General features: G+C 41.8%; 1 protein-coding gene across 17 annotated transcripts in view; it reads left to right on the forward strand.

Annotated features, from left to right (window-relative positions):
- Positions 1–22,945: 22,945 nt before the first annotated feature.
- Positions 22,946–23,671, forward strand: part of FOXP1 (forkhead box P1) — a 627,940-nt gene continuing 627,214 nt past the window's right edge. For all 17 annotated transcript variants that reach the window (XM_059879649.1, XM_059879647.1, XM_059879650.1 and 14 more), the window contains exon 1: positions 22,946–23,139. The gene's annotated coding sequence lies outside the window, so the exon portion shown is untranslated. The remainder of the gene's footprint in view (positions 23,140–23,671) is intronic.

Below are 23,671 nucleotides of genomic sequence, written 5' to 3' on the forward strand. Positions count from 1 at the left end.
TGGAAGAATCTTAGTCTTTGAGCAGAAAAAAAAAAATTTAGCATTTAAGAACATTCCTGGAGATAAGACTTTGTTTCTATACACCATTAGGTGTCAACATGTGGGGTCATGAACAGCCTAGCAGAAGTAAGTCACCATATGTGGCTGTAAGGAGACCTGCACTGAATTGTAGCAAGAAGCACATGAAAGCCAGGGGAATGTGAGCCCACAGAGGAAAGTGTGGGAAAAACTCTCTTTGTGAACTTCTGAACATGTTTAGCAAGAGAGCCAATACTGAGGAAATTCCAGCTGTTGGTGCCTAGACATAATATCTGAGCAGTTACTGACTTTTACTTTTCATGACAATGTTTTTGTGCCTTGTAGACACAGCTAAGATGTGATGAATGTAAATAATGTAGTACATGTTGTCATATCTTGCCGAGTTGCTTTAAGCTCAACATTAGCAAAATCCATCTTGTTTAAGTAGAGTTTTCAATACTTATTTGCTTTTGTAGTACAGAGATAAATTATTTTGCTTGTAAGATGATTTGATTAAAAAAATAGCTTATTTCATGAGAAAAAATGATGTGTTAGATATTGTTTTATGTCCCTGTGTCTCGTCATCTTTTAGGCAGATAGAAATGTGATCCTTCAGTGTCACTTTTCCACTCCTGTTGTAAAAACTACACCAGTTCATCTGTCAGTGATAGAGATAGTTTGAGGGGAAATTACATTCCTTTGACTAAAGGAGTCCAAATGTTGTTTTATTTAAATATCTAACTTCCTGGAAAATTTGATGTGGGTGGTGTGTGTGTATGTGTGTGCGCACGTATGTTGCTGTTAGTAAACAGGAAGGCTTTGAAATGATACACTACAAGGATTTAAATCCAGATTCTCTTGTATTTTCTATTTGAGTGGGTTTTATTTTGTTAGTGTTCTTATCCTCTTCATTACAGAGTCCTAAATTAATTGCCCCACTCTTTTTTTAAAAAGATATTCTGAAGTGGTACCCCACAGACATAATGTTATGACAATGGAATTTTAGTTCTTTGGTTGACTGCTTGCAAAATTTTGTTTGGACAAGAATGCAGGACATTGGCTTTTTTAACACAGCGTATAGCCTCTTTTTTTTTTCTTTCAAGAAATTACTTGTGGGAAAATAGTTGAGGGTATCTTATTAATGATTTTTCCTCTTGAATTGTTTATTTCCCACCCCATCCTTCAGCTCTTTGTAACTAAAAACGAGCTCCAGTTCCTCATCTTGGTTACAGTGGTTTAGATGTTTGTTGGTATGTGAATTTGTTTAGAAACGTTTGTGTGATTTCTCTTCTTTTTTTCTTTTTTCCCCCCAGTGATCTCAGTTTGCTAAACATTGCATAACTTTTAAAAAATGTAGTAGATTATTCTTTTGCCTCCCTAAAGTTTGTAGTCATTGCTGTTTTTCACTTCAGTCACTTAGATTATTTTATGAAACCAGTCCAACCCCCAAAGTTGTTTGCTTTTGCCTTTGACCCTGGGTGGAGGTGGGCTCTGATATTTATGAACTTTGATTATTTTCTGTCTTATGTAGGGAAGGGCCTGAGAATTTTCAGCAGTTTCCCTGCAGCCATGGAAAACTATATTCAATGAAGCCCTTGCCATACACTGCTTAGTCTGCAATTCTCTTTGATGTACAGAACTCTGCAAATGTTTCTTGGCCAAGAATTGAGGCAGTTCATTGCAGGGGAGTGGTAGGAAACACAGGAGCATAGGTGATTGACTCTTAAAAAGGAAGATCTTAAAAAAGATTATTTGGTCCTGAAGTATCAAATATGTGGCATGAATACCACTACTCTTCCCCTCCACGCCCATAGCAGACATCACTATCAATCTTGTCTCTTTCTGTCGAGTCATCCATAGCCACGTGATCTTTCAACATGGTATCCCAGGGCTTCTGTCAAAATGCCAGTGGCATTGGCATATGAGATGGAATCTCTATCGGTAGATTGTATGATATATTTATAAACACCTGGACACACAGGGACGTTCTGAGCAAGGCTGAAGAGCATTGGAATTAAGAACAGAGGCTCGAGAGTGAAATGATGTGAGCCATACCACTTGTTGGCTGTGTGATTTGAGGCAGAGTTCTTCATTCTTGTGAGCCTGTTTCCTTGTCAGTAAAGTGTGGATTATTATAGAGGCTACATCATAGGACTGCTGGAAAGGTTGAACTAAAATAATTCCCAGCACTGCTCAATAAATGTGAGATAACCATTTGAGATATTATAATTAGGGACAGTTTCTTGTTTATGATTATTACAAAGCTGCTGCTGCTGCTGCTAAGTCGCTTCAGTCGTGTCCAACTCTGTGCGACCCCATAGATGGCAGCCCACCAGGCTCCGCCATCCCTGGGATTCTCCAGGCAAGAATACTGGAGTGGGTTGCCATTTCCTTCTCCAATGCATGAAAGTGAAAAGTGAAAGAGAAGTCGCTCAGTCATGTCCGACTCTTCGCGACCCCATGGACTGCAGCCTACCAGGCTCCTCCGTCCATGGGATTTTCCAGGCAAGAGTACTGGAGTGGGGTGCCATTGCCTTCTCCGTATTACAAAGCTAGTTAGGACTAATCTGGGTTTCCCAACTTCAGCATTGCTGAAATTTAAATGGTCACATACTTACTTGTTATAGCAGCTGTCCTGTGCCTTGTAGGATAATGTTCATCAGCATCCCTGACCTCTACCCACTAGATGCCAGTAATCCCATCCCACATTTGTCCCAGTTGTGACAAATATCTCTAGACTTTCCCAAATGTCCCTTTGGGGCAAAATTGTCCCAGTTAAGAACCACTGGACTAGACCCAAGTTCACGTATAGATTGTGTGTGTGAGTGTGTATGTGTTTATATTTTGTCCAGGTTTATTGAGACATATGGACCCATTGTGTAAGTTTGAGGTACACAGTGTAATGATTTTATAGATATGCATATACTGTAAAGTGATTACCATGTTAAGATAACACATTGATCACATCAGGTAGTTACAGTTTGTGTGTGTGTGTGTGTGTGTGTGTGTGTGGTGGCAGCTTTTAAAATCTACTCTCCTAGATACTTTAAAATACACAATACAGTATTGTTAACTGTAGACACAATATCGTACATCCCCTGGAGCTTACTCATTTTATAACTTGAAGTTTGTACCCTTTGACCAGTAGTACCTATTCCCCCATCCCTGGAGACCACCAGTCTATTCTCTGTTTTTATGAGTTTTGTTTTTTTAGATCCCACATGTAAGTAAGATGATACAGGTTGTACCTTTAAGCTTGGCTCAGTTCACTTAGCATAACACCCTTAAAATTCATCCATGTTGTGATAATATCAGAATTTCTTTTTTATTGTTGACTAGTATTCATGTGTGTGTATACTGTGTTTTATTTACTTATTCATCTGTTGGTGGACACTAATTGTTTCTATTTCTTGGCTATTGTAAATAGCACTGCAATGAACATACGGGTAAAGATAGCTCTCAGAGGTAGTGATTTTATTTCCTTTGGGTATATGTATACCCAAAACTAGAATTGCTGGATTATATAGTAGTTCTTCTTTTAATTTTAAAAGTAATCTCTATACTGTTTTCCATAGGAGCTATAATTTTTTTTTTTTCACGTTAATATACTTGTGCCTGAACCCATTGTCAGAGATACTGATTCTTTTAGCTTTGTCTCTAAGCTCCAGGAACTTAAAAAAAAATTTTTTTTTTGTACCTGTGGCTTTGACATTCCCGCCTTCATGTCAGGCTACAACTTTTTCAATTTACCAGCCTGGGTACAGTTTTGAATAGCAGATTAATAGCTCCAAGTTTTAATTATGTTTTTGTAATAGAATTTAAAGTAATTTCAAGGAAAATGTTCACAATATAAGTTTCAGTGATAACAGCTATGTTCTAAATTGTATAATAATAATAACTTGGGTGTAATTAATTCACGTACTTACTGTGTGTTAGATGCTAGGCTATGAACTTACTGTTCCTCCTGTCATGTTTTTTGTGACAGTACAGAAAGGAAGCACTATTTTTGCCATTTTACAGATGATGGAACAGAGACACAGACAACTTTGTCCAAGGTCCCAAAGCTACTAAGTGTCAGAATAGGGCAGCGATGCTAGGCTTTTTGTCTATGGTACAGACAAAAACATGCATGCTAGAGAAAGATCTAGAAGAATGTATGCCCAGATGTTTACCTTGATTATTTATAGATGATAGGATTATGGATATTTGTTACTATACTTAGTGTTTTGCAAATTTTCTGCTTTGTGCATTCATTAATTTCTTAAAGTATTAAAAAACAAAGTTAAAATTACGCAGTCCTGGGACTTTTATAAAACAAGTGATTATATTTACCACAGTTTACTTCCCATTTATTTGGTCTTGCTTATGAGTGATTGAAAAACAATAGGAGTTACATTTGAATTTTTTATTTTGGATTCCATAATGGAAACGTGCAGCCCCTTAATGTAATATGTAGCTATTTAGAAGTGGGGGTTGTACACATCTGTAAGGTGCTTTTCCCATATAAGTTTGTTTTGTTAAGTAATCATATGGAATTTTAAAATAAACAAGATCCAAAAGAATGTTGTTCTTCAAGATTTCCAGCCTTAGCAAATTATGTGCTGTTTCAAAGATGCTACCAGTGAAACATCTTCTCTTGAATTTCACTTTTGATTATGGCCTTTAAAGCTACTTTCTGAACCAGACAAGAAAACCAGGCTTCATTATTTCAGCAAATGCCAGGAGCCACCTGCTTGATTGCCCCCCAAGGCATGCTCTGAATTTCTATTTGGTCATTTTCAAATATCAAACAGAGCCACGTGGGTAAAATTTACCATAAGAGGCAGTGCTTTACCTAATGTCTTGTTTTCTCATGGAAATTCCAAAAACGGAAATCGAAATGGGCTTTGATGAATGGAATCCTTGTGAGCATAAGTGCATAGACCCTTATGGTGACTACTTTCACGTGTGCTGCATTCATGTGATGCGTAAATTCAAATGTTTGTGTTCATTTGCATTATTTTAGAGTTCTCCATCATGGGTTTCAGTTCTTAATATGGTATTTGCCTGGCTTTATTCACTGTGGCATATGTTTCCAATTTTAAATAACTTTGAAGGATTCCTGTGTGTCTGCTGTTAAAATTGAGAGGTCTTGGTGACTCTGGGGTCCAGGTGAAACTACGTCTAAAAGAATATGTGTAAATACATATGTTGAGCTAGGTGACGTAAAGGTCACCAGAGGCCCAAGGTTTTACTTTGTTAGATCTGACATGTAAGACTGGGCAGTGTTGGAATCCCAAGTGGGTGGTGACTCCCCCTGCCCCTCCTGCCCCTCACCCCCCTACAGGTACTCTCCTGGGGTATCCATGAGCTCTCTGTCAGTACATCCACATTCTTGTCTTTGGAACTCCTGTTAAGGAAAATTTCATTTCTGCCTGAATCTCTCCTTTCTAAGTTCAGTGTCATTATCAATATTTTACATGAAGGAAGGAAAGGCCAAAAGAGATGGGAGTCTTTGATGATAGGGTGATCTTGTCACTTGATCATTGATTTGTTTGGTCATTCATTCATTCAGATATTTAAGTGCCCATTACATGCTACTGAGGAATATGCAGTGCACAAGAGAGACAGATCTCTGTCTTCATGGAGCTTATTTCTAGGGAAGGAGATAGATAATACATGAGTAAATAAATCAGGAAACAATCAGAACTGTACATAGTAATTTTGAAGGAAGAGGAAAGGGAGGGGTATATCTGGAAGAGGTCAGGGAATGTTTCTCCGAATAGGTGATATTTCAACTGAGACCCCAAGGCTGGAAAGATCTAGCCATGCAAAGAATCTGAAGAAGAAGATCATGCCAGGCAAGTTGAAGGCTCCAGTGCTCCTTGCACATCATAAAAGACATGGAGTAATTGTACAGTCAATACATCAAACAGGTATAAAGTAATACTAGCCTAAATAAAGCTTCCCTGACATAGGTAAATTTTAGAAGAATGTGTAAGGACACAGGCTTCCCCAGTGGCTCAGTGGTGAAGAATCCACCTGTAGTGCAAGAGATACAGGAGATGTGGGTTTGATCCCTGGGTTAGAAATATCCCTGGAGGAGGAAATGGCAATCTACTCTGGTATTCTTGGCTGAGAAATCTCATAGACAGAGGAGCTGGGAGGGCTATAGTCCATGGGGTCGCCAAGACTTGGACACGACTGAGCACACATGCATGAGACAGGATGGTGATCTAAACTCTATTTTCTTTCACGATAAACCAGAAAAGCCAATTTTCACATGGGCACTTAACCAAGGGCTGTTGTAGGAGTTAAAACTGTGAGAGAAGCCAGGGTCTTCTGCTTTAAGATTCTCTTTGCTCTAGAAAAATCTGGCTTTAATGGATATTGGAACAGAGTATTTTTTGAATGTGTGTGTTTGCTCTGCTCACATGATTTTTTTTCCCCAGAAGGAGACCAAACTGTTTATAGGAAAGATAGAAACAAACAAACAACTGGGTAATATGCTTCTAAACATCCAGAAACATGTGACCTTCCAGCCAGCACAGAGATCCAGTGGGTAAACAGCAGGCCAGCCATGCTTGACGCTCTTGGAGCACACATGCCTCTGCTTCCTTGGGGATGGCAATGTAAATTACACAGACCATTATCGTCTCTTCTTCAGAATTCTAACTTCCGAATACTGACCCAGAAAATGCACAGTTTGTTCCCCTGGAGCATAAGATTCATGCTGCCCCGACACCTGCTGGAAGGATGAAAGAAGATTTGATTGGCCCCTTCTACCTTTTGCTGTTCTGTGTCCTAAGACAAGCATCCAGAAGAGGCTATTTTCTGTTGCCTGGAGGAAAGATTCGTTCTATTGTGCCAATTGGAGTCTTGTAGATATGCCAGAGTCATAATCTTCCCTCCACCATTTCTCTCTAGGCCCTGAACTCTTTTCAGTGGAATGCCACAGTTTACTTGGAACTAAGAGATGAGTTCTTGCCTTTTCACTCTCTTTCTTTCTCTCTCCCTGCTCCCCATCTCCTAAAAACAAAAAATTTGGTGTCATTTGTTTCTTTTACTCTTTTTAGGACCTCTGTCCTTCTAGCTAAGCTGGTATCTCAGATTAATTTACAGAGTGCCCTACTCTTTCCACTGTTGGTAAATCAACCTTCAGATTCCTTTGTGGTAGGTTCTTAATGCCCATCTTACCATTATTACTCATTTTCTCCCCTATTTTTACCCACTGTCTCAAAATATACATAAGTTTTATTTGGAATTTTCTTACAGTTGAAGTGATAACTTTATTTTTCTCTTTGGCTGTGCTGGGTCTTGGTTGTTGCATGCAGGCTTTCTTTAATTGCAAACAGCAGGGGCTACTCTTCATTGTGGTGCCTAGACTTCTCATTGCAGCGGCTTCTCTTGTTGCAGAGTATGGGCTCTAGAGTGCATGGGCTCAGTAACTGTGGCACACAGGCTTAGCTGCTCTGCACCATGTGGGATCCTTCCAGACCAGAGGCAGAACCCATGTTCCCTGCACTGGCAGGTGGACTCTCAACCAGTGGGTCACCAGTGGAGTCCCCTAAGTGATAACTCTTGACAGGAGATACCATTTTTGCTGACGTGGTCAGTTTATATTGGTAGCTACCGCTTTTAGTTTCTTCTAAAAAACAGTTCCGTTGAAAAATTACACATAATTCATGGAGAAATTAACCAGAATGTAAGCTCCATGAGGACAAGGATTTTCATCCTTTTTTACTCCTCTTTCCTTATGTCTCATGTAGTGCCTGGTACACAGTATAGCAAGCAGTGAATATTTGTTATGTGAATGACTGAATGAAATTGACATCAGGCTTGCATGTGTGAGGGAGGGGCCCTTGCAGATGCCCACTTCTGCTTCTCATAAGGTTCCTCCAACATTAGAATGAATCCTTAGAGTCACATTAGACGTAAAATCATCAGGATGCCAAAGTTAGCAAAAATCTTGGAAACAAACATTTGTTTTCTTTCCCCAAACTGTTCTATGAATCTAGTAATCATTCAGACACTTCCATCATTGATCATTAAAACAGCAAGCTGGGCTACATAAGTTGTTCAGGAGCTGTGAAGAGAGTGGACGAGCTAGTACTGAAAAGGTGGACTTAGTGACAGTCACTGGCCCCTCCACACAATACACTGTTCTGAAGCTCCCTGCACGTGAGATGCAAATGTCCTTGGATTCCCAGAAGAAGGGGAGTTTTAATTAGGAATCCAGGTGAAGTTTCTGCCTGATGTAAATCCTATGCATCATCTTATGACATGCAGTAACTTAAAGTTCTGATTCTATTCATTGCCACTTCCTTTATTGCATTTTGTTTTTAGACTGACAGAAAGCTGACTACATACATGACATTGTTTATGGAGTCTCAGACTCTAATAATTAGTCTGCTTGATCGTGATGGAATGAGGGTTGGTGCCAAACCTCCTTTTCTCAGAAACTATAAAAGCAGTGACAAACCTAAACATCATATTAAAACGCAGAGACATTACTTTGCTGACAAAGGCCTGGCTAGTCAAAACTATGGTTTTTCCAGTAGTCATCTATGGATGTGAGAGTTGGACCATAAAGAAAGCTGAGCGCCAAAGAATTGATGCTTTTGAACTGTGGTGTTGGAGAAGACTCTTGAGAGTCCCTTGGACTGCAAGGAGATCAAACCCATCCATCCTAAAGGAAATCAGTCCTGAATTTTCATTGGAAGGACTGATGCTAAAGCTGAAGCTCCAATACTTTGGCCACCTGATGTGAAGAACAGATTCATTAGAAAAGACCCTGATGCTGGGAAAGATTGAGAGCAGGAGGAGAAGAGGACGACAGAGGATGAGATGGTTGATGGCATCACTGACTCAATGGACATGAGTTTCAGCAAGCTCTGGGAGTTGGTGAAAGACAGGGAAGCCTGGCGTGCTGCAGTCCTTGGGGTCACAGGGTCGGATACAACTGAGCAACTGAACTGAATAAAGAGGTTTATACAGTCAGCAAAAACAAGACTGGGAGCTGACTGTGGCTCAGATCATGAATTCCTTATTGCAAAATTCAAACTTAAATTGAAGAAAGTAGGGAAAACCACTAGACCATTAAGGTATGACCTAAATCAAATCCTTTACAATTTTACAGTGGAAGTGACAAATAGATTAAGGGATTAGATATGATAGAGTGCCTGAAGAATTATGGATGGAAGTTCAAAACATTGTACAGAATGCAGTGATCAAAACCATCCCCAAGAAAAAGAAATGCAAAAAGGCAAAATGGTTTTCTGAGGAGGCCTTACAAATAGCTGAGAAAAGAAGAGAAGCAAAAGGAAAAGGAGAAAAGGAAAGATATATCCATCTGAATGCAGAGTTCTAAAGAATAGCAAGGAGAGATAAGAAAGCCTTCCTAAGTGATCAATGCAAAGAAATAGAGGAAAACAATAGAATGTTTAACGATAGAATAGAATAGAAAACAATCGAATGGTTCTATTGAAGACAATAGATCTCTTCAAGAAAATTAGAGATACCAAGGGAACATTTTATGCAAAGATGGGCACAGTGAAGAACAGAAACAGTATGGACCTAACAGAAGCAGAAGATATTAAGAAGTGACAAGAACACACAGAAGAATTATACAAAAAAGATCTTCATGACCCAGACAACCACAATGGTGTGATCACTCACCTAGAGCTAGACATCCTGGAGTGCAAAGTCAAGTGGGCCTTAGGAAACATCACTACAAAGAAAGCTAGTGGTGGTGATGGAATTCCAGCTGAACTATGTCAAATCCTAAAAGATGATGCTGTTAAAGTGCTGCACTCAATATGCCAGCAAATTTGGAAAACCCAGCATTGGCCACAGGACTGGAAAAGGTCAGTTTTCATTCCAATTCCAAGGAAAGGCAATGCCAAAGAATGTTCAAACTACCGCACAGTTGTACTCATTTCACATGCTAGCAGAGTAATGCTCAAAATACTGCAGGCTAGACTTCAATAGTACATGAACCGAGAACTTCCAGATGTCTAAACTGGATTTAGAAAAGTCAGAGGAACCAGAGATCAATTGCCAACATCCACTGGATCATAGAAAAAGCAAGAGAGTTCTAGAAAAACATCTACTTCTGCTTCATTGACTACACTAAAGCCTTTGTATGTATCACAACAAACTGGAAAATTCTTCAAGAGATGGGAATACCAGACCACCTTATCTGCCTCCTGAGAAGTTTCTATTCAGGTCAAGAAGCAACAGTGAGAACCGGACATGGAACAACAGACTGGTTCCAAGTTGGGAAAGGAGTATATCGAGGTGTATATTTCACCCTGCTTATTTAACTTATAGGCAGAGTAAATCATGTGAAATGCCCAGCTGGATGAAGCACAAACTGGAATCAAGATTGCTGGGAGAAAAAGCAATAAACTCAGATATGCAGATGACACCACACTTATGGCAGAAAGCGAAGAAGAAGTACAGAACCTCTTGATAAAAGTAAAAGGGGAGAGTGAAAAAGGTGGCTTAAAACTCAACATCCAAAAAATGAAGATCATGACATCCAGTCCCATCACTTCATGGCAAATAGATGGGGAAACAATGGAAACAGTGAGAGACTTTATTTTCTTGGGCTCCTAAATCACTGTAGATGGTGATGCAGCCATGAAATTAAGATGCTTGCTCCTTAGAAGAAAAACTATGACCAACCTAGACAGCATATTAAAAAGCAGACATTACTTTGCTGACAAAGGTCCATGTAGTCAAAGTTATGGTTTTTCCAGTAGTCATGTATGGATGTGAGAGTTGGACTATAAAGAAAGCTGAGCACAGAAGAATTGATACTTTGAACTGTGGTGTTGGACAAGGCTTGTGACAGTCCCTTGGACTACAAGGAGATCCAACCAGTCCATTCTAAAGAAAATCAGTCCTGAATATTCATTGGAAGGACTGATGCTGAAGCTGAAGCTCCAATACTTTGGCAACCTGATGTGAATAACTGACACATTGGAAAAGTCCCTGATGCTGGGAAAGATTGAAGGCAGGAGGAGAAGGGAACGACAGAGAATGTGATGGTTGGATGGACATGAGTTTGAGCAAGTTCTGGGAGCTGGTGATGGACAGGGAAGCCTGGTGTGTTACAGTCCATGGTGTCAGAAAAAGTCAGACAACTGAGCGACTGAACTGATAAAGAGGTTAGTGGTGACTGAGCAAGGCTGTGGAGCCCGCCTGGGGCTCTGTTCGAGTTACAGACAGCTTCATCTTGAGCCCCTCTGTTTTGAAAGGAAGATGATTTGGTTACTCAGTTACTGAAAGAAATGAGATTGATTTCTGCTTTTCCTTGTGGGGGAAGTTGTCATTTAAATGGCAGTGGCAGGGCAAGTTGGTGACCCAGAGGGAGTCCTACCTCTCTGCTCTGATGTTACCTGGAGTAGCATATTTCATCAGAGGGCAATTTTGCCTCCCAGGGGACATTGGGCCAAGTCTGGAGACATTTTTGGCTGTGTTGACTGGTCAGTATGTGGGCACCAGTGGCATCTAGTAGGCAGAGGCCAGGAATGCTGCTAAACACTATACAATGTTCCCTGCCCCATCCCCAGCAGAGAATTATCTAGCCCCCACAGCCCATCATGCCCAAGTTGTGAAACCTTGATTTGAAGGAACCCCACTCAGTTTTATGAGATTGTCCTTACCTGGTAAGGCAATTCTTCTATTGCTATTTTCTTGTTCTGACTTTTAAAAATCCCCATTGTATTCTTGCACCAAGAATTAGTGCATTGAAGGCAGCCCTGATTTCAGATGTGGGTGGGGCAGGCAGAATGAGTGGCATGCTTTGAAAGGCTCTGAGAACATCTGGACTTCCAATGTTCCTCCACATCAGAGCTCCAAGACCCATGAAAACTAGAGAAACCCCCACAGGGAGTCAGGATTCCGGGATCTCTAAGGGAGCTCTGCTGCTTTGAAACGCTTTGCTGAGCGTTTGCTCTGTGCCCAGCTGGTGTGTTCTCTGGGACCATCCTGGGCAGCTCAGTAAGCTACATGCCAATTCTACTGCTGCTTCACTGAGTCGCATAGGTGGGTTGCTTGGGAACCTGCCCCAAAGTGACACACTGGTGGGCATGGCATTGGGATTTCCCAGCCAGCTATGTCTCATGCCCAGGACTTTGCCAGGAACCAAGACCTTACCCTCGTGAGCTCTCAGACATCTCAGCTGATCTTTCTATGACTGTTACCACCTGTGGAAAACAAGGACGTTTCACTCAATGACTTCTAGGAATCTTTCATAAGGCTATAATGTCCGTATTTGTTTCTTTGTTTTATATATTGCCCTCTTTAAAGGTTCCCTTTTAAAATGGAAACAGAACTCATGATAGGTACTACCATTGGAAATCCCCATGGAAGGATTCCAAACCTCACTGCATGTCATAGCCAGGTGGTCAGCTTCTAAAAAGGTCTGTTTCCACAGCCTCTTACCAACACTCTGCTTTAGCTAGTTTGAAGTGGGCTCTGGGAGTCCTTGTATTAACCTCCCACCCACCCCCTTAATCCTTGTATTAACCACACCGATTCTGATGCACACGGTCTGAAGACCATAGTATTGTAGCCCTTTTTTGGGGAGTTAGTTTAATCAGTTGATTTCCTTTATGTAGGATACTGGCTACAGTGGAAGTTCAGAGTGTATTGGGTGACTGTGGTCCTCACATCTCTTAGGCTAGCAGGGCTGCCTGTGACTCCTGTCCTCTGAGACTCACTCCCAGGTTATGTGTGTGAGTGTGCTCAGTTGTGTTTGACTCTTTGTTACCCTCTGTCCATGGGATTTCCCAGGCAAGAATACTGGAGTGGGTTGCCATATCCCTTCTCCAGGAGACCTTCCCGACCCAAGGATTGAACCCACATCTGCATTGCAAGTGGATTCTTTACCGCGTGAGCCATCATGGAAGCCCAGGTCAGGAATTCCCAAACACTGCTGCATATTAGACTCACTGGGAAGCTTATAAAACTCCTCACACCCAGATCATACTCCAGATCAATTAAATCCCAATGCCTCCATTGGGAGTTGGCCTCCATATTTTTCTTTTAACATCTGCAGATGATTTCCGTGCTCAGCAGTTTGAGAACCACTGTCGTGGATGTTGCAGATTCCATACCTTTGCCACTGCTGAATTTTTACCTGTAACGCAAATCCACCCTCCCAGTTCCACAGAGAGAAGTCTTACCTACTTAGTGAGATACATGGGCAACCCACTCTTTTTTTCCATTGTCCTTCCAGATGCTCCCGCTCAGTCCTCTGCTTTTCAAGCTGCTTTTAAGGTATTTATCTCACCACCTTGTTTTTATTTATTGCATGTCTTCATGAGGGAGATGGCATCTTCCATGAGGGAAGAGGTTTTAATATATGTGGCTCTGGGCTGGTGGGAGCAGAAAGAGTAGAAGAGGGTAGATGCACAAGAGACAAGACAAAGATCAATTGGAGTCTGTGCCATGGCTTTCTTCATGACAGCAGAGGGAGAGTGAAAAAATGGAGGAGAATAATAATATAGTAATACAGAAGGTTGCCCTGGCACTAGACTCCTTGAACAAAATATCCTAGTAAAAATGTTGAACTCACTTTTCTGGAGAGTAACAAAGAATCCTAAACAGTTCAGTTCAGTTCAGTCTCTCAGTCGTGTCCGACTCTTTGCGACCCCATGAATCGCAGCACGCCAGGCCTCCCTGTCCATCACCAACTCCCGGAGTTCACTCAGACTCACATCCATCGAGTCAGTGATGCCATCCAGCCATCTCATCCTCTGTCGTCCCCTTCTCCTCCTGCCCCCAATCCCTCCCAGCATCAGAGTCTTTTCCAACGAGTCAACTCTTCACATGAGGTGGCCAAAGTACTGGAGTTTCAGTTTTAGCATCATTCCTTCCAAAGAAATCGCAGGGCTGATCTCCTTCAGAATGGACTGGTTGGATCTCCTTGTACCTTCCAAATAATTGCATTTGATGGTTTGATATTTTGAAAATGTGACTTCTGCTGATACATGGAGGAATCATTCAGATTGCAAACCAACTTTCCTAACCAAAATGTTTAAAGTGACTAGTTAATACTTGGGAAGAAATTTAAGAGTAAGGAAAAGTACTCTCCAGGTTCCGTTTCTTCTCTGCTTGTTTCCACTTTGCTCACTTAAGGAACAAGCCCTGTCATTCTGGACTGACATGGTGGCTCAGTTTTCCCAACAATGGGAGTCACATAGGAGTGGCCTGTGGCCTTGATGCTCCCTGAAGCTATGCTTTGATTGGCCTACCTAAGATTTTGAAACTGAGGACTATTTGGGGAAAGATCTGGATTTCTTTGTCTCTCGAAAATGCAGAAGCGCTTTCTGCACTGAGCTTGCTTTTAAGGAGACAGCAGTCAGCCTCTGTCCCTTTCAGTTGAGATGTGTGTGCTCAAATTACCACAGTCCCCACGCCTCCCTAATTACACTCAACTCACTTCAGTAATTTGTCTGGTAGAGTTCTCTAGGTCACGGTATTAGCATCACCTCTTAAAACGTAAGACATCAATTGCTGGGCCCCACTGATCTTCTGTAAGGAAGAGTTATCGCTTTCCCGTTTATTTATGTGTGTAGATATTATATACACATATTTACATCTACACGCATATCTGTGTGTAATTTTGTGTATGCGTCTGTCAGTATAGGCTTCCCAGGTGGCACTAGTGGTGAAGAACCTGCCCGCTACGGCAGGAGACATAAGAGACCTGGGTTTGATCTCTAGGTTGGGAAGATCCCCTGGAGGAGGGCATGGCAACCCACTTCAGTATTCTTGCCTGGAGAATCCCATGGACAGAGGAATCTGGTGGGTGACAGTCCACAGGGTTGCAGAGTTGGACACGGATGAAGTGACTTAGCATGCATCCACATCTGTCAGTATGGATTCATGTATATTTATTTCATTCTTTGGGTTTATAATGTATTACTATTGTTATTTCTTTTCTTGCTCACAATGTCTCAATTTTGGGTATTGGGGAACTCTTCAAGATTGGCTCCTGTGGCTTTTCAATGTCTCTCCACTCCATGCCATCATTTTTTTTTTTTTTTTAAGTGCGTCTTATAGCAATTTCTGGTACGACATGGTGTTCCAGGCTTATCTTGTATTTTCTCTACTCCATCACTGGAATTGACTAGTTCTCCAGGGAGTTCTGATTCATGTTATTGGAGTGAAAGTGAAAGTTGCTTAGTCATGTCCAACTCTGTGGCCCCATGGACAATACAGTCCATGGAATTCTCCAGGCCAGAATACTGGAGTGGGTAGCGGTTCTCCAGGGGATCTTCCCAACCCAGGGATCAAACCCAGGTCTCCTGCATTGCCGGTGTATTCTTTACCAGCTGAACACAAGGAAAGCCCAAGAATACTGGAGTGGGTAGCCTATCCCCTCTCCAGCAGATCTTTCTGACCCAGGAATTGAACCGGGGTCTCCTACATTGCAGGCGGATTCTTTACCAACTGAGCTATCAGAGAAAGAGGTTTTATTGAAGAAAGGTATTTAAAAACCAAGATCTGAGTACTGGATGTGCTCATTGCTATTGGGATATCACTACTTCTTGCCTTTTGTCAATGGATACAGCTAGGAAATATATGTATGTGTACTAACTGGGCCACCTGGCTCAGATGGTAAATAATCAGCCTGCAATGCAGGATACCTGCATTCGATCCCGGGGTCAGGAGGATCCCCTGTAGAAGGAAATGGCTATCTACTCCAGTATTCTTGCCTGGAGAAGTCCATGGACAGTGAAGCCTGGCGGGCTACAGTCCACGGGGTCGCCAAGAGTCAGACACGACTGAGTGACTAACACTTGCACTTCAGGCCTTCACATATATAGATTTATTTCTGTATTTATTTATCTGTAAATATATGTGTTTATGTTTATATTACTATATGTACATATTTATATATATATGTATATTTAGCTGTCCATATGAATACCTTCAATTCTAATTCATTACCATAGGATTCATATTAAACTTGAAGATACCAGATTTTTATCTTTGTAAGGCATTTTAATGTCAATAGTGGCTCATGAACATCCTGAGGGGAGAAAGGAAACTTCAGTTGATAACTATTTTATAGATAACTACTAAAAAAAAACAAACCAAATCTCAAGTTTAATGTAACAGAAAGGTCAGCATATTCCCATGTTTAATATCCTTCAGTCCCTTCTAAAAAATTCTGTAATTTGCAACTCAAGACCCTGGTTTAATTCCTGGCTTGGGAAAATCCCTTGGAGAAGGGATAGGCTACCCATTCCGGTGTTCACTGGCTTCCCTGGTGGCTTAGACGGTGAAGAATCCACTTGCAATGCGGGAGACCTGGATTCGATCCCTGGGTTGGGAAGATCCCCTGGAAGAGGGCATGGCAACCCACTTCCGTATTCTTACCTTGAAGAATCCCCTTGGACAGAGGAGCCTGGCAGGCTACAGTCCATGGGGCCGCAGAGTCAGACATGACTGAGCACACAGCCTCCCTGGTTCCTGAAGGTGGGTAGACCTGCCTCATTTCCCTTCTTATACAAATAGAGTTTGTCTCTAGTCTTACAGAACAATGCTTTTTGTAACCCTGAGCTGGCACTTGTGGATTCTAAATATAAGCCAAGACACTTCTCAGAGATTATAATCAGAATTTTGCTTTATGTGTGAAATCTTATTTTGAATTCAGGTACACAATTACTCAGAGACATAATTATACTGCCTTAGGATAGTATAAAAACAACAGTTTTAATTTTTTTTTTTTGGTGGGGGGAGGTTTACAAAAGTAACCTGTTAGGAATCGGAGGTGACTACAGTCTGAGAACTTCACAGATACAAATTAACTATCAGCTGTGAGATTTGCCTATGATTCCTTCATGTTTATTCAGAAGTAAAGATACTTGCATGGGGTCCCCCCTCCTCTCATTATACTTAATGTAAATCTAGTGGTGCTTGCATGTATCTTTAAAAATTGTAGAGAAGTGGAAAGAGAATCCAACCAGGATGGCTCATGGGCCACTGGAGGTGTGGCCCCCTCAGTGCTTTGGAAAATATTCTGGGTTTTGAACAGCAACACCTGTAATTATGGAGGCGTCATCCTTTCCATAAAAAAGAAAACAAAACCAAGAAAGCAAAGCCCTTCTACTAACAAGGTATAGTCATAGCATGTGTTCAGCCTTCCCAAAACCTGTCTGGCATTTGTTTCTGGCCTGGTAGGGAATATCTTCCATCTTTCTCTGAGCATTCATAAAACAATACAAAGGTAAACAATTGGAGGGCAATTAGCAGTCTCTTTGGGGTAACAGAAGAGAGAAGTCATCCTGCTATTAATGTCAGAGGAATTAATCATGGTTTACATAGGTGATTTACTGGCTTAACTTTGCAAGTGGTTGAAACACAAGAACCCAACAAAGTTTACAAAAGATGCTAGCTTGGAGAACCAGGTATGGCGGACAGCTTACAGAACTATCTGTCAAGTAGTTGAAGGTGTTAAAGTTGTTGAGATGGTGCCTGTTTTGTAAGAGGCCATGTGGAGTGCAGATTTGTGTTTCTCAAACTTTAGTGTGAGATGTATACCTGGCCAGCTTTGTTAACATGCAGTAGGTCTAGGGACTGGGCTGTGATTCTGCCTTCTTAAAAACAAAAACATTTATGTACTTATTTGGCTGCACCAGGTCTTAGTTGCAGCATGGGGATCTTCAGTTGTGACATGTAGTTCCCTGACCAGGGATTGAACCTGAGCCTCCTGCATTGGGAGCATGGAGTCTTAGCCACTGGACCACCAGGGAAGTCCCTAATTCTGCCTTTTCAACACATTGTCAGGTGCAGTGCCCATGCTGCAGGCCAGCACATCTCATTTTGCATAGCAAGGCTGTAGATTGTTCTTGTACCTGTGGCAGGTAGGATAAAGCTGCTCATACTCCCTTTAAGAATCTCCATTTATCAACATGTTGCACTCTGAATGTTCATGGCTTAAGGGATCAGAACAGCTTTTGGGAGTGGAGGTAGTTGGCCAAATACTTCATTGTGCATATCAACAACTTCTTTCACAAGCACCAATTTAAAAAAAAAAAAAACATAAAAATATTTACAGGCCATGTTTATTTACATTTATTGAACTATACCCTTAAAAGAAAACAGGAAATGTAATCTCTGTAACTAAAGCCCCTCTGTGATTAAAACCTCAGAAAATGCACTATTGTTTCTAGTTTGAATGCTGAGCCTCTTAACAAGTTTTGGCATTGGGGAAGCCCCTTTGAAAGCTGGGATCTTTTACCATTGCTTGACTAGCTTTTCAAGCCATTCAGTTATCAAATGTGGTTTGTTTCAGAATGCCTGATCGTGTTGTATAAAGGGGTCCCTCAGTATCTGAGGAGACTGGTTCCAGGACCTTGCTCAGATACCCAAGTAGGTGGAGGCTCAAGTCCCTTCCAGTACATCCTCCACAGGGGCTGGTTCTGCATTCACAGATTCAACTGGCAGCATCCACTGAACCGTGGGCTGAATAGGTGGATTCAGAACCAGTGGATACCGAGTGCCAACTGTACTTTATTTTTAAACTTTTTTTTGGTTCCAAATACTTCCCATACTTTAAAAACCATACTTTAAAAACGGAGATCCTCTGTTGGTTTTTGGTATGGACATAGAGCCACATTACAACACAGAGAACACACTTCTTTTGCCACTTACTGTGAAACATGTGATTTTCATTAGCCATTTTTCTCTTCTTGGAAGGAAACTTAGGAGTATAAGCCTTCATTTAGAGTATTCTGAACACTTCTACTAACCTTTCCCTTTTCCCCATGTCCCTCTTCTCCTCCCTTTCTCTCCTTCCCTCCTTTCTTCACTGTGTTTTCCGGTACCTGGATGTCTGCCACACCTGGGGTAGGGGAGAGGGAGAAGGTAAGCGGGGGATCTTGATTTTGACTCTCTGGTCTCACTCAGTTGCTGTCCATAAATGGCTATGTGGGTTGGCTATTTGTGAGAAGGTTAAATGATTTCTGAGGAGGGGTGGCACATCTCTTTGGTAAAGTGAAGAGTATGAGATGGGAATACAAAAGGAGCCAGGACACCTGGATTCTAATCCTTGTTTAGCCACTCACCAATTATTTGGCCTTGGAGGGCAATTTAACCTCCCCGGGTTTCAGCTTCCTAATCTGTAATTTGATATACATATTTGGTTATGCCTATTTCTCAGAGTGTAGGAGTCTTATCACTGGGATGGCATTAGATTACATTGAATCACATATTGAGAACTGTACTTCCTTGGCAGTCACTTTCATTTCTTTCTGGTTGTTCAAACAACATCAACAGCAACAAAAAGAAAACTATTCTCTGTTCACATTCATTAATATTTTCCTAGGACTTGTCACTTTTCTGTTTAAATTTTTTTTTTAATTTTAGTTTTTTGACCTCTCTTTCTAACAAAGAAAAATCAGCAACTTTGTTTTTACTGTGATTGTTTTTAATTTATGGAGACTGGGAAATATGATTTCCCATTTAATGTAGAAAAATAAAAGTTGGTTGCTTTACAGAAAAATAGTGTATTTATAATAACTGTACTTTAATGAGTACAGTATATTAGTTATTTTCTAAACTTAAAAGAGATTCAGGTATCTCATTAACTGGTTGATGTCCACACAAGTTTCTGTTCCCTAAAAATGTGCATATATTCATGGACATAGTATTTGCAGAACAAAGTTGGTGTTACATATAATTAACAGTATGTGACAAGGCACTCAAATGTTCTGAGACCGTTGGGGAAATTTTGGCCGCAATTAACTATAGTTTGCTGATTTGGAATTTACAATTTTTTCCTATTATTTAAACTATAACAAAATGGGGACAAACACCTTTGCCTTAGTATAATTAAAAATGAAATTATGTCAGGAACATCTGTTTTAAAAAGGAATTTCTATTTGTTTTACCACCAAAAGGTGGCGTCCTACCCCCATGCCCTTTATTTAAAAACCCTTCTTGCTTTAATTTAACAAAAAGAAACTTCTAGTTGATTACTGATAAAGAAATTAAAATGTGCTCCTTATGAATGTAACGTGACAGTGTTGAAAATGAACTATATGTTAAACTGCAGTTAAGTTTCCCTCTAATGTAAGCCAAATGGGCATGGAAGTCTTTAATACGGCAGCACATTAGACAGTATTATTACAAAATTGGGTACAATATATCATGGGATTTACAGCCAGGATTTCCTTTTGTCTGCAAAACTTGTTGCCAGTCTGATTTTGGCCCCCACTTTCAAGTGAATGTAAGAAAGTTAAAATGCAGAATAAGATCAGTGGCAACCCAAAGATCTTCTTTAGTATGGCAATGCTAATAATTAAAAAAAAAAAAAAACTCACTATTTGATCTGAAAACAAGATCAGAGCATGAATTGTTCTTTAGAGATGATGAATAAATTTGTCACACTGAAATAAATTGCTATTCCCCTGAGTTATAATTTTGCAACCCAACATATACCATAACATGTTATATCTGGCATAAACACTGTAGAAATGAAAAACATCATCACACCCCCAGCCAACAACCCACCATAGACTGGCTACTTTGTAGATTTCCATTTACTTCCATGTAAATTCAGCATATGGAATTTCCAGTGATGGTAATGGGTGGTAAAGGGTTGTTCATAGTGTTAACTGAAAAGACAAAGCTTTTATATAATTGTCTAGTTCATGGTAAGGATTCAATAAATATTAGATGTTATTACTGACATATGTAGACTGTGAGCTCCTCAAAGGCAGAAATTTTATTTATTTCTGCATCCCTCAGAGCCTTCTATATGGTCTAGAACATAGTAGGTGTGTCATGTCTTAATGTCTTGAATCAAAGAACACAACTCTAGCCTCTAGGAAGCTAGGAAGCGCTGCAGGAACTAAAACACATTTTCTTTATCTTGATTCTAGTCTAAAGATCTGATGGATGGTTTTGCCAGGATAGCCTAGAATCTTACACAGCATGCATTCAACAAGAATTCTACTGTGTTGTAATTACCTTAGCATGGTCTCCCTGTCTCTGGCTTTATTCTGTAGCATGAGTGAATGCTTTTTTTTTTTTTAACTTGCAAAACAGATACAATTTTAAAATGGTAGTCTTATGCTACTATTGAAATTGAGATTTAGAAATCTTCAGTAAATGAATGTTTTAAAATATTTGTATAAAGACAGTATCCAAAAAATTGATAATAACTCTTTTTCAGAATATTGGTTATCTACAACTGCGCCAGCCAGGCTAAAGACCAGAGAGATAGTACTTATGCTCCCCACCAAGTCTTCCCACCTTCCCTCATTGTCTCCTCACCTCCCAAGTACTTTGTAGGAATCCACAGGACTGGCTGTCGATACATTCTCATAAAGAGTTACCCTGCTATACCACCCAGCCAGTAGCTGGAAATGCTGGTATGTTAGCAGCATCTGGGGTTAAGAGTCTGAAAAAATTATTTCTGTTAAAAACAATAACAAACCATAGAGCCATGTATCTTTCCAAGTCACAGTGTGGAAACAGAAAGTCATCTTCCTTCTCTATTTTTATTGATGATAGTGAGAGAAATGCTTGTGTCTTTTGTTTTGTACATGTATATTTCAAAATATTTAATCCGGGCTCCTAATTTACTCCTTCAAATTTCTAAATTCCACCAAACTTCAAAGCAACAAAAAGAAAAAACGTCTCACCTTTTCAAAGAATTGGACAAAGCTTTTTACATGTGACTGATCTCTGGGAGAGAAGGTAATTTGTGTTAAACAACTGATTGACATTCTAGACCCCTGGGCGTTTTCCTAAGAGAAACCGTGGCAAGAACACAGCTCCCAACGCAGCCACTTTCGCCTGAAGTGGATCTAACTACACATTCCTGCAGTGACTCTGAGAAGGAAGGACGGGGAAGCGTCCCACATTACACTCTCCTGCTTCAGAAATACAGGGGGAAAAACCCCTCGCTGGCTGGTTTCTCTTTCTTGCAAACAGGGGTTTGTCCTCCTGCTGAACTTTCACCTTCCGAACTCGCCTTCTTTCATTGGACAAAGTACAGAAAGAAAGAGGAGAGACCGAGGGAGGACGGGAGAGAAGGAGAAAGGGGGTTGAAAACACCACCCTACCTCCCCCTCCTTCAACTGTCACTGATGGCAAAACACTTTCACTTTTAACTGGAGGAAACTCACATCCCTGTCTATCCTCTCCTCTTCCTTCTGTATTTTTAGCTCAGAAACCAAGCAAATAGACATCGTATTACGATCTTCGTCCCTAGTTGCTAGCACTCTCCCTCTCGTTTTTTTTCCCCCAGTGTCTGAATGGGCCCCCCTTTGCCCCTCTTCTTAAGAATCCCCCTCCCCCATGCCCCTTGTTTTCCAGGTCTTTCTTGCCTGATTCCTCTTTTGCCAGGGACTGCTCTGGCGTGGCCCTCCTCTCTCGGGTCTGCAGGCTCTGCCTCCTTCTCCCCCATCCAGCCTGGATGCCCCTCACTCCCACCTCTCTGATCCCCTTGCCCCCAATTCCCACCTCCCCCAGCCCTGCTTTGGCAACTGCGATTTTTTTTTTTTTTTTTTTTTTTGCTGCAAGCCTTGTTGTTTACCCAGCAGGTGGATGTGACGTCAGGGACGCACAACAGCAAAAAATAACAACATCTCCCTCCGCGACGTGTTGGCCTCGCGCGCGCCTTATTTATTTATTTGTTCCGGGGGTGGGGGTGGGGGCGGGCACCAGCACCTAAGTGTCTTGGGGAAGGAGGGTGAGCAGGCTCAAGCCCGGGGGTGGTTTGTGGGCGCGTGAGGTGGAGAAGGGGCCCAGGCTGGATGCCAGGGGTGGGAGCAGGCTGGGGAAAGCCCCGGGCCCGACGCCGTCCGGGCCTCTGCGGTCGCCGCCACCACTGGCGCTAGCTGGGCTCCGGGAAGCTAGTCCGGAGCGGAGGAATCTATTGTTATTTATTGTGTGGCGGTTTCATGCTGTACTCGCGCGGCCCGGCCCTCGCCCGGGAGTGCGTGTGTGTGTGCGTGTGTGTCTGTGTGTGTGTGTGTATATGTGAGCGCGCGCGCGTGTGTGACCAAGTGAGTGTGTTTGCGGGGGTGCGCGCGCGGGCGGGAGTGGGCGCGCTCGGGGAAAGGCCCGAAAACACCTTAGTTTGCACCGAGAGACCATTTGCTGCGGGTGAGTTTGTATTTTTCCATTTCTGCTCCACTTTTTCCCAAGCCGCCTCCTGCCTTGTTTCCGACCACTTTAAACAACAAAAACAACAACCAAAAAAAAAAAAAAAAAGAAAGAAAGAAAGAAAAGAAAAGAAAAAAAATATCTACTTTCCATCTCCCAGCTCCACGTGCATCTCCCCCAGCCCTCCCCAGAGGCAGCCTCTCTCTTCCCAGGGTCAGGGCCAGGCTCTGGGGTGGGTGGGGGCTGCAGTCGCCTCGGGGGTGGAGGGGTTTCCAGGGGCACTGCTCTCTTGGGTGTATTTCCATAAGTCAAATGGGGGGTGGGGCGGCGAAGGCAGCGGCGAGGAGGCAATCTCGCCTTCCCCGTGGCCCCTTCACGCGTTGTTCTGCACTCGCCGTGGAGAGAGAAATCGATAAGCCCAGGCGGCCTGGCGTAACTTTCAGTGTCCGTTGTTGGGGTGCCTGTCGAGTAGCTGCCGGGAGGGCGCAGGGCCCGGGGTCAGGTCCACGGCGGGAGGGGGGCGCGCTGCTGA

Source organism: Bos taurus, chromosome 22, assembly GCF_002263795.3.
Source record: "Bos taurus isolate L1 Dominette 01449 registration number 42190680 breed Hereford chromosome 22, ARS-UCD2.0, whole genome shotgun sequence".
Classification (NCBI taxonomy): Eukaryota; Metazoa; Chordata; class Mammalia; order Artiodactyla; family Bovidae; genus Bos; species Bos taurus.